The 12,838-nt window shown below is 37.8% G+C and overlaps 1 pseudogene; it reads left to right on the forward strand.

Annotated features, from left to right (window-relative positions):
• The first annotated feature begins 10,666 nt into the window (after positions 1 to 10,666).
• On the forward strand, positions 10,667 to 12,486 carry LOC103322655 (putative xyloglucan galactosyltransferase GT14 pseudogene; annotated as a pseudogene).
• Positions 12,487 to 12,838: the final 352 nt, after the last annotated feature.

Raw genomic sequence — 12,838 nt, forward strand, 5'->3', positions numbered from 1 at the left:
CCACCCCTAAGTATACCTATGTTAGTATGAGATAAGTTATTAAGTGGCATTGCAATTGTGTTTTACTCATTTGCCCTCCTTTTAATGAAATATGTGAGTTTTAATATTTTAGTTTACCAAGGATATTCTGGGTTACTGAAAATTTCACTTTTAAGGATTTTTGCATACATATATATATATATATATCTTAATTAGTAATTAGTATTTAGTTTTTACTTATTTAGATATAATATTTATTTTTTAATAATAGATTAAGGCCCCGTTTGGGATTTTTTTTTTTGAGGGCCAAAAATCAGCTTCACTTTAAAGTTAAGCAGTTTAAGGTGTTTAATACAAATTAAATATGCTGATTATTTTAAAAGTAATGGCCTCCTGACAGCAAATTTTAAAAGCAACCTCTAAGTTGCTTTCACAAGAAGCAAATAATAGCCTTTAATGAATATTTTCAATTCCCTTAACACTATCATTAAGGGAATTGAAAATATGTGTGTACATGGGAAGACGCGGTGTAGGGGACCTTTGAAATGCTAGGGAGATATAAGGAGTGTAATGCCTGGGTGAAACCACTCAAGGAACCCCGACATATTAAATTATTTAAACCCCATTACTTGTTAGTCCTTAATGTTGATGGGGCGGTGAACAAGGAGGGAAGCCAAAGAGGAGTGGGAGGATGCCTATGAAATTATAATGGCGACTTTCTTTTTAGATTTGTGGGAGAAGGGTTGCTGAGACTGGATGTCTTGGGGACTGAGCTAGTGGTTGCCAAAGTGGGTCTGTTGGAGTTGCTCTCACGGGGCTATCACCAACTCATCCTTGCTTTTGACAACATGGAATTGGTGTCTATGCTATCGAGTCAAGGTGACTGGTAGAGTAATGTGGGGAATGTTGTCGCCAACCTCTGTCGGTTAATGGAGCAAGTAGGTGTTGTGAATGTCATCTATCAACCATGACAGGGCAATGTTGTTGCTCATGAATTGGCTCAATTTGGTTTGTGAATGAGTTATTAGTTTTTGAAGGTAGGGGGAGCTGTGGTACTCTTTTTTCTTGACCGGATTTTCCTCCCTTGAGGTTTTTTAAGGCAAGATTTTTGTTTACACCATAATCAACCGAGCATATCCAGATCAAAGCAACAGCTAAGAGCATCAACACCGTGACATGTGTCACCACCACAGTGACTTGCAAAAGTCCCACATCGAAATTCTATGCAAACCTCCCACTTTCTCCTCCTTATAAATAGGGAGTAGTATCATGTGAAAAGGGGACTTCTTCTCTCCACTTAGAAGAGGATCCGGGTCTCAAAGCTAGACCCTAGGGCCGGGGACTCTCTTCTAGATCCCTGACCTAGGCATCTCACTTGTCATCTTTATATTCGGGTCCAACCCAATGTACAAATGTAATCATACACTATTATAATGAGAACACATTTCTCCGTGGACGTAGCCCATTCATTAAGGGTGAACCACGTATATCTTGTCTTCTTTACATTTATCGCTTGCCCAAGGCTTTACATACATGCTTAAGGTCCTCACCTTCATCCATCATCCATCACACATCATCACTAAGTTGGACTCATTCTTGGCCTAACCAATTTGAGCATCAACAATTTTAATGAGACCACTATTTTGCTCCTCCAGTTTTTGTTTTCCGGTTTTTGGCTTGTACTATGTGTTGGTTTTAATCAATGAAGTATTTTTCTGATTTTTTATTTATTTAAAAAACACCATCATTAATTTTTTTTAAATTACATCATCTGTCACCACCACCGCACCTCCACCTCCATCACCCCCACCACCTCATCCACCACCACCTCACTTGCTACTCCACCACCACCACCACCCCACCACTTCCACCTCCATCACCACTTCCACCACCACCACCACCACCACCACCACCACCACCACCACCACCTCCACCTCCACCTCCACCTCCACCTATACCACTTCCACAACCACCAACTCCAACCGATACCACTACCTCCACTACCATCACTACCATAACCACCACTACCTCTACCACCCACCATCACCACCACCACTACCTCTACCACCCACCATCACCACCACCACCCACCACCTTCACAACCACCAACTCCACCTCCACTACCATCACTATCACCACCTCCACCACTACAACCTTCACCACCACGACTACCTCACCTACCATCACTACCATCACCACCACCACATAATTAGCACATAACACTTTCAGGATAATATGTATTTTAGTCATTATCAACAATTACAATAGTTTTATATTAAAATTTACCAACAAGATCATGTCTATTATTTAGTCATTATCCACAATATTACAACAATTTATATTAAAATTTACCGCACTGTTTTGAAACTTCATTTTATACTAACATCACTTTAAAAATACTGTTTACCAAACATGAAACTGCTTTACTTTACAACTCTTTATTTTCAAAGCACAGCATAAGTAGCTTTTTTAAAAAAGTGGCATCAATCCCAAACTGACCCTAATTAGTTTGTTTTAGAAAGTCAAGAAAGAATCGTAGCCATGATACAACTTACATGGAAACTTTTGTGAAGATTTATTGAAGACGCCAACAAAGGTTGGTTAAGTTGGTAAGGATCATTCTCTTTGCTATCAAAGCCTACACTACCAAAAAAAAAAAAAAGTTCTTCACCAAAGGCTAATTGTTGTCACAAAAACTCATTTTTCGTTGGAAAAGTCTTTTTCCGAGGGCAAATTGTTGTCGGAGCTTGTCAGAAAAGTAATCATCGAAATATGTCTTTTCCCAACTAGCCGTCGAAAAATGTTTGATTTGCATTGCTATCTTTTCTTTCATGTTCTATTTGTAATTTACTTTATGTTGATTTTTTTCGAGATTCTTTCCTTAAAATAATTTCCTTAGACATAAGATCTTGTCTTTTACTCACTTCTATGTAATTGTATACTTCTTGCACAGAGATCGACACATAAAATTAGGGGTGGCATTTTAGACCTAAAAACCCCAAAAACCAACCGATAATTTACCGCAATGAAATCGCGATCGCAGTAAACTGAACCGTATTTGTGGTATGAAGAACCGAACTGCATTTGCGGTTGCGGTTGCGGTATTTGATTTTCAAAAATTGCGGTTATCGCAAACTGCAAAGTATGGCCACACGGCTATACTCTATAATTAAGTCTTTGCAATTCCAAGTTCTATGATTGCTAGTGAAAATGCTTTTAGTCTAGGCAAGAGGATTGTGGATCATTTTAGAAGCTCTTTGCATCCTAAAATGGTAGAAGCATTAGTGTGTACTAGTGATTGGCTTAGAGCGGACGAATCTTCCTTTTACAAGGAACCAACGGATGATGTGGTTGAATTCTACAAGGAAATGGAACATATGACAACTTGTAAGTAATTAGTTTATTTATGCTAATGTTATTTATGCTTCTTATAATAAAATGTACTAAACTATGTTGTTTTATTTGTAGATAGCATTGGTGCTCAAATGACACAACGGGGTTCTTCAAATCCACTCACCACCAACACTTGAGTTTGTAACTTGAGTTTGTAACATTGGTGCATTGCATTTTCCTTTTAGTTTGTAACTTTAATTAACTTTGAATAGGATTTTTCTTTTTGGTTGTAACTTTAATTCATTTTACTTTGCATTTTGCTTTTGGTTTGTAACTTTAAAGGATTTGAAATTGGAATGCTTGAGAAGTTTAACTTTAATTGGAATGTTTGGAATTGTAACTTTAATTTTCTTTAGGTTGTGAATTTATAATATGATTGAGAAGTTGAGGTTGTGTATTTATTTATTTAGGTTGTGAATTTATAATATGCTTGAAGGAGATTGTGAATTTATAATATGGTTGAGAAGTTGAGGTTGTGAATTTATATTTTTGTGAATGCTTGAGAACTTGCGGTTTTAAACCGCTAATTCGCGGTAACCGACCGCTTTTACCGCAAAAAGCGGTCGGTTCATGTTTAAAAAATCACCAAACCGCAAATAGTTGGTCAGTTTGTGGTTTGGGCAAAAATTCGCGATTACCGAACCGCAACCACCCCTACATAAAATCATTTCACCCCAATCGTTATGTTTTGATTCAAGGCCGTAAATATTAATACCACGCACTTCTATTTCTCTTCTTTTATCTGAATTGTTCAGAAATGCTTTTTTGGGGTAAAGATTGGTGGTGGTGGTCATTTCCGGTAGTGAGGGTGGTGGTCGTAAGGCAAAGGCCATGCTGGATTTGTTCATATTATGAGAAGAAGAAAAAACCGTCTTACAAAAATTACGGGGGAAGCATGGATTTGTACAAATCTATTCTAGACTTCATTAAAATTCATAACTTTTTTATTTCCTTAACGCCAATGACTTTTTGAATACTCCCCAATTTTTATAGACGTTATAGTAAGGTCTGATACCACGTAAATTAGAGAAATTATACAATTATACTGTATACCACAACTTCAGCTGGTGATATTCCCATTCAAACTTAAAAATTAAAAAGAAAGAAAAAGCATCTGCTTAAAAATAAATAAATTTTTACCCTTCAACTGAATTTAGTATTCATTCTTACCCTTAAAAATAAATTTAAAAACTTAGAAATTAAAAAGAAAGAAAAATAAAAACCCAAAAGCCATCTGCTAAGCCACCTGCCATGACTATCTATCTCTCTATTTATGAATATGATGACAACCCATGGCAAATGAATCCTTCTAGTTTCACAATCGAGAGAGAAAATTTGATTTTTCTCTTGATATATGTTGAAAGCTTGGATTCCTCAAAGACCATAGACTCACTCCCAAGAAAGTTTCAATCAAAATTCCTTGAACCCTACCCGTAATAGAGAGGAGGGGGGAAGAGGGAGGGGAAAGAGAAAGACACAAAGACACATGAAAAAAGAAAGAGCAGCGGCAACCATGGCAAAAAGGTGGGGGTGAGGGCTTTGTCGCAAGTTCATAGAAGGGGTTGCTGAGAAATTTTATTTATTTATTTTAGAGATTTCTATTTTTATTAAATTAGATTTAAATTGTAAAAAGGAATTTTAAATCCGACTGTATAAAATTTTTATTCTTCTTTAGAAAATTGTACACGTGTCAAATTTTGAGTGTGAAGCTTCATGTTTCCACGTCGAAGCTATGCAGAGAATGTTGGAATGTTGGAGCTAGCTTTGTGAGTTCAACACCACTAGCATAGGTTTCCCATTGAATTTCCAATCATCCTTGATGTAATTGATGCCGGCTATGTTGAAGAATATAAGTCCCACATTGGAAACTTGACTGAATAAAATACAATATATAATGAATGGTTCCACTACTAATATCACTGAGGCCTTTTATGATAAAAACCCCACATCTACTAGGCCTTGTAGGTGGTTAAGTTGGGGAAAATATTAGTATTGTTAGTGGTGGACCGCTGGCCCATCTATCTAAATTTGACTTGGCATCATAGCCAACTTTCTGGTGACCTGTGTGTTGTACCCACCCGTGTTCTAGCCCCATATATTTTTTTTTTCTACCTATGCCATTTGTGTCCTCCTGGGTTTGTGTGTTGTGTTGTAGTGTTCGTGTCTCTACTGTATTCGTGCATCTGCCATATTTGTGCCGATGCTGTGTTCCGCTGTGTACTTTGCCGTGTTCATGCCTATCTTTGTGCATCTGTCGTATTTGTGCCTCTGCTGTGTTCCGCTGTGTAGTCTGTTGTGATATGTTGAGTTTTTGATGCAATCATGGGTGATAACTCCATTGTTATGTTGTTGCTACTAGTTTTGCAAATTGACACTGGTGCTTTTGATCATATGACTTATTATGATAAATTTTTTGATGAGTTGTCTAGTAACAACCGTGACCCATACGTAACTAGTGCTAATGGCTTGCCCTCTCCAATTACTAGCGAGGGCACAATATCTCTCACTCCTACTCTGTCCTTGTCTCGTGCTTTACTAGTTCCCAATATTCATTGTAACTTGTTATCTGTTGGCCGATTACTTGATACACACTTAATGTTTCTACTACTTTCTATCCTACACGTTACTCTTTTTAGGATCTCAAGATACACTAGACGATTGGGCATGGTAAATGGATAGGAGGGTTATATTATTTGACATTGCCTTCTGCACCAGTTCATGATCGTATCGTTTATATTGTTCAAAGTTGCGATGTCAAAGACAAACAACAAATTTGGTTATGGCATCATCGCTTGGGACACCCATTGTTAGGCTACTTTAAGCGTTTGTTTCCATCTTTACTCCACTCTTGTGATGAGTTCAGTTTTAAGTGTGAGACATATATTTTGGCCAAGAGCCATCGCACTGTGTTTCCTTTGAGTGATAGTAAAGCTGCAAAACCTTTTGATTTAGTGCATTCTGATGTGTGGGGTCTGCTCGAGTTACTTCGAACGGATTTCGTTGGTTCATCACATTTATTGATGATTGTACCTGACTCACTTGGGTTTTCTTGCGAAAAAATAAATATGACGTTACTTTCATCCTTCCAGAGTTTTGTACTATGATGTCTACTCAGTTTCAGGCTCAGGTTAAAGTATTATGGACTAATAATGGAATAGAATATGTGAATAATATTTTGTCTTATTTATTCCATGCTCGAGGTAATATTCACCAAACGGCAACCTCATTTATCCCTCAAAAAAATGGTGTGTCTGAAAGAAAGAGCTGACAATTGTTTGAAGTTATCCGCTTACTCATATTGGATATGTCTGTTCCCCAATCATCGTTGGGCCCATGCTATTCTGTCTGCTACCAATTGGATTAATCGTACTCCTAGTTGGGTTGTTAATTTCAAGACTCCGCTTGATGTGTTTGATGAACATGTTTCCCTTGTCTTCTTCTCCAAGTTGCTCCCTACGGTTTTTGGGTGTATTGCCTATGTTCATGTCTACTTTCATTAACGGAGTAAACTTGATCCTTTTGCGTTGCGTTGTGTATATATTGGCTACTCTTTTACTCATAAGGGTTATAAGTGCTATAATCCACCTACCTAGAAGGTGGATGTTACTTTGGACGTGACTTTTGATGAAAAAAATGTCTTATTATGTTTCTCCCCCCTCTCCAATTCAGGGGAAAAGGGGAGTGAATTGGAGAATTTCAAACTTGAATTAGAGAATGATGTGTTTGAAGATACTGCTCTCCGGAAGGAAATGACCAATCGCACTGAAGCAAGCGATCGGTCGCCCATATCTGAAGATGAAACATGTGGCCTCTATGAAGAAATGACATGTCGCCCTTTGGAACTCGACCGGTCGCCCTTAGGAACTCAACTAGTCGCCCATATCTAGAGATGAAGCAGGTGCTCTTGATGCCAAAATGACCGGTGGCAGGGGCCGGTCACCTGTATATGAAAATAGTGACATTGATTCTTGTATAGATGAGCTCGATGCAATACCCCTCTCTGCCCTGCCAATGCTCCAATCTACTCATGATAGTGAATCAAGTAAGGTAATTTCTGATGATATATCTGTGTCAACTTATTAGTTACCCCCACGAAATACTCGTGGGAAACCTAAGTTCAATATTCTCCTGACATACTTGCGAAATCTAAATATCCCATTAGCCATTATGTGTCAACTCATCGTAAGTTATATGTATCATATTTATGTCAATTATCTAGTGTATGTGTGCCAACTAAGCTGCAGGATGCTCTTTCTTATCCCAAATGGGTGGATGCTATGAATGTTGAAAAAGAAGCTTTGAACAAGAGTGAAACTTGGGATTTAGTCCCTTTATCAAGAGGGAAGAAAGCTATTGGGTGCAGATGGGTGTTTACTTTGAAGCATAAAGTTGACGGTTCCATTGACCTTTACAAGGCTAGATTGGTAGCAAAGAGTTATACTCAGACCTATGGAGTGGATTATTTGGAGACATTTGCTCCATAAGCAAAGCTCAATACTGTGCATATGCTCCTATCCTTTGCTGCTAATCGTGACTAGTCCTTGTTACAGTTTGATGTAAAGAATGCGTTCCTACATGGTGACCTCAATGAAGAAATATACATGGATCTCCCTCCTGGTATTCATGTGACTTCTAAGTAGGGTGTTGTGTGTAAGCTACGAAAGTCCTTGTATAGATTGAAGCAGTTTTCAAGAGTGTGGTTTGGAAAATTTTCAGCATTTATGAAGAAATTTGGGTATGTGCAGAGTAACTCAGATCATACTTTGTTTCTAAAGAGTCATAAAGATAAATGACAGCTTTAAATATTTATGTTGATGATATGATTGTAACTGGAGATGATCAGGCAAAAATGCAAAATGTTCAGAAGTATCTGACTTCCGAGTTTGAGATGAAATCATTGGTGATTTGAAGTCCTTTCTAGGAATTGAAGTTGCCAGATCTAAACATGATATCTTTCTATCCCAAAGAAAGTATATTTTGGATTTACTTGCAGAAACTGGAATGTTGGATTGTAAACCAATTGATACCCATAGTGAACAGAATCATAAGTTGGGGTTGTATCATGATCAAGTCCTTACTGATAAAGAACGTTATCAACGACCTATGGGGAAATTGATTTATTTAGCTAATACACATCTTGATATTGCATATACAGTGAGTGTAGCGAGTCAATTTATGCATTCTCCTAGTGAAGATCATATGGGTGATGTGATGTGTATTTTGAGGTATCTAAAAGTAACTCCTGGCAAGGGGTTAATGTTTTCCAAGTATGGTCATACAGATGTAGAAGGGTATACGAATGCTGATTGGGCTGGTTCAATCACTGATAGACGTTATATGTCTGGGTATTTCACATTTGTTTGTGGTAATCTTGTTATTTGGAGGAGTAAAAAGCAAAAACTGGTGTCTTGGTCTAGTGCCGAAGCCGAGTATCATGGGATGACTCAATGTGTGTGTGAGTTACTATGGTTGAGGACACTGTTGAGAGATCTTGGGTTTGCGCCCCAAAAACCCATGGATTTGTATTGTGATAACAAAGCTACAATTACGATTGCTCATAACCCTGTGCAACATGATCGTACAAAGTACGTGGAGGTTGATTGATATTTTATTAAAGAGAAAGTGGATGCTAAGATTGTTTCTTTTCCATTTATATCATCCGAGTATCAACTGGCAGATGTACTTACGAAAACTGTGTCTACAACTGTCTTTCTCAACTCACTTGACAAGTTTGGCATGCGTGACATCTTTGCTTCAACTTGAGGGGGAGTGTTAGCAAGATCCAAGCTTAATTAGGAGATTTACTTCCTAGTCTATTAGGAGTCTATTTCTTTCCCTTTTGTACAGATATTGTGTAATTAGGATTTTATCTTATTCCCTTGTATAACTCTATTAGGGTTACAACCTTGTATTATAAATACCTCATTTTAGAGAATGAAATATATCTGAAAATATTCTACCTATATTGTTTGACATGGTATCAAAGCGAGTTGATTGACTGGGCCTGAATTGGGCCTTTACCCTTACTCAATATGTGGTGTTCACATGCTAGGCTTGAATGTTTACCCATACCCTTTACCCAATATGTGGTGTTCACATGCTGGGCTTGAATGTTTACCCATACCCTTTACCCAATACGTGATGTTCACGCTTGAGCTTGAATGATTGACTCCGATGTGGACTTAGCTCTACGTGTGGCTGACTATGTAGTGGTTCTACGTGAAGGGGTGTGTTTAAAAATATAAGTCCCACATCGAAAACTTTACTAAATAAAATAAAATATATAATGAATGGTTCCACTACTAGTATCATTGGGGCTTTTTGTGATAAAAATTTTATGTGCCCCAATCTTGGATACCGTCTACCACGACATCTTAGCCCTCAGGATCTCAAACTTATCTTGCAGCTCCAAAGTTCACTCCTCCACAATAATCATCTTATAGTCGTTAGGATGTCTAGGTCCGAAAGGAGCAATAACACATTCAATCTTCGTTAGGATGTCAACTTCAACCTCTTTAAATAATTAGGAACCCAATAATTAAGGTTCATGCCAAAAATCAAATTACAGACTAACCTATTGTTTAAACATACACGAGAGAGAGCAAACCAGTTTCTCAGTAGAACCATCAAATATGGTAGTCTCTCCACATCATCCTTGGAAAAACAATCAGGGTTTTGATAACCTCTAGAATTTCGGTACGACTTTGAAAGAGCTGCTTCAGCATCGTGTGGGTCTGTAACTTCTATGTGTTAAACAAGGAATAAGAGAGAGAGAGAGAGAGAGAGACACGAAAAGAAATCGTGCTAATTAATGGCTTCTAGAACACATAATAAAATATAAGAATATTAGTTGTCGGCATCAAATCATCAAAGCCAAAGTTGAAATTAGGATGGAACAAATGGAGCTGTTCTATAATTTCTCCACAAACTATTAAATACCCATTTAAAATTTTTGACTAAATACCCCTACACTCCAAATCTAGACTTTTCTGATAATCCAAATCCAGAGATTTAGATGACAATATAAGATTAAATTATTTGTGGAGACTATTACAATATATTTATGTTAAGATGTGAACAATAAGGAAACGAAGAAAATATTTAGATTCTAAATGACTCGTTGCATATAGTCATTTCAATTTCATTCTAAATGTACTACAGCTAGTTATTTCAAATACATTCAATTTAATGTTTTTTAATTTCTTTAAAAACAAATGTAGTATTGTTTTCAAATCCAAATCTTTTTATTTTTTTTTCAAATATCTTCATCCTAATGAATATACACGTTTTAAGGTTTCAAAACTAATTTGATAAATAAGGTCCCTCTCCAAGCACTCCAAGCACCTGAGAGTTTCTTTTACAGAAAAGGCTTTCCAATCTTTCTTCTCACACATACAAACTCAATGCCCTTCTCTTCTACTTTAAGACTTGGGAGAATCAGTACCTGGAGATGTTCTACTGCAGAGAGCTGTTCATAATTAAAGACCAAATGGGAAAACCACTGGCCAGAAAGTGCTCTCAAGAAGTCGGGTTTGGCTTACTGGTCTCTTTTATTTTGTGCCTTGTATTGTATAGCTTAATTTATTCAAGTTTACTGGGTGTTAACAATGGGGTAAATCTTCTGGTAAACAAAGAAGTTCACCCGATTAGTATTGTGAAGATTAACCGCACCGAACATCCATGCTCTGATCGATACATTTACATCCATGAAGGTCTTCCTAGCAGATTCAACTATGACTTCCTCAACAACTGTGAGTCTCTTACTGCAGGGGCTATGACTGTCAGCAACATTTCAAATATGTGTCCTTACTTTGTTAATTTGGGTCTTGGTCCAGTAATTGAAAGCTCCGAAGGGGTTTTAGCCAATGAGAGTTGGTTTTCCACAAACCAGTTCTTGTTAGAAGTCATATTCCACAACAGGATGAAGCAGTATGAGTGTTTGATAGAAAACTCCACTCTGGCTTCAGCCATTTATGTCCCATTCTATGCTGGCATAGATGCCAGTGTCCATCTGCTTGATCCTAACCTCACAGCCAGAGACTCTTCGGGGAAAGATCTTGTTCGATGGCTTTCGAGCAAACCAGAATGGAAGAAAATGTGGGGAAGAGACCATTTCTTTGTTGCCGGGAGGGTTTCCTGGGACTTCAGGAGGCAAAGAGACAATAGTTCTAATTGGGGTAGTAAACTCAGGTCCTTGCCTGAGTCTATGAACATGAGCATGTTATCAATTGAAGGAAGCGCATGGAAAAATGACCTTGCTATACCATACCCTACAAGCTTTCATCCTACAGAGGACAGTGAGGTGGTTCAGTGGCAGAAGAGAGTTAGAAAACAAGAAAGGCCTCACTTGTTTGCTTTTGTTGGTGCACCGAGGGCTCGCCAGAAGAATTCTATCCGGGGCAAACTTATTGATCAGTGCCAAGCTTCAACTAATTGCAAGTTTCTACATTGCCGTAAAAACAATTGTGACAACCCGGTTACTATTATGAGGGTGTTTCAGAGCTCAGTTTATTGCTTGCAGCCTCCCGGCGATACGAGCACCAGGAGATCCACTTTTGACTCTTTCGTAGCTGGTTGCATTCCAGTATTCTTTCATCCGGCATCGGCTTACACTCAATACTTATGGCATTTACCAAAAAATCATACCAAGTATTCAGTGTTTATTCCGGTGAGGCTTGCAGAAGATTTGAAAGAAGGCGACATTGAGAAAGTCTTGCTTAGAATTTCAAAGGACAGGGAATTGGCCATGAGAGAGGAGGTTATAAGGCTAATACCAAAGCTGGTGTATGCAGATCCCAGGTCAAGATTGAAGACTCAAGATGCATTTGATTTAGCTGTGCAGGGAATTCTTGAGAGAATAGGAAATGTTAGGAAGGTGATTAGGAAGGGGAAGGATCCTAGTATTGGTTTTGCAGAGTCTGATAATGGTAAGTTCGCATTTCCCAAGACTAATACCAATAGACTTTATTGAATGCAAATAGATACTTCGTTCTGAGAGCAACCCAAGATGGAAGAACTGGATGGTGTGTAGTTATGTAAAACAAAAATAAAGAAATTGTGTTGTTGTGTTTTTAATTATGATTTTAAAACGGGAGATTGATGTTCACTGAAGAAGCTTATGTGCAATTTACAGATTATGATTAATACACGATTCAAGATTATATACACTGCAAGCTGTAGATATAAATTTGATATTGGCTAACGCTTATATGATGTGATATCCCTAGCTCAAAAATCGCACAAACAACGAAAAGAATAAAACGAAGAAAACAATCAATCAAACAATACACAAGATTAACGAGGTTCATCACAAATTAGGCTGTCCCCAGCCAATGATGACAATGACGACTAGCAAAGTTACAACAAAGAGGACATAGCTTATTCTCTCACATACTGGCAAGTAATTTGACTTCTTTCAACCCTTCTCAATAGAGACCCAGTCCCAACAACTCCCTCTCACATTGCT

Source organism: Prunus mume, linkage group LG2 (assembly GCF_029339155.1).
Source record: "Prunus mume cultivar Tortuosa linkage group LG2, ASM2933915v1, whole genome shotgun sequence".
Taxonomy (NCBI): domain Eukaryota; kingdom Viridiplantae; phylum Streptophyta; class Magnoliopsida; order Rosales; family Rosaceae; genus Prunus; species Prunus mume.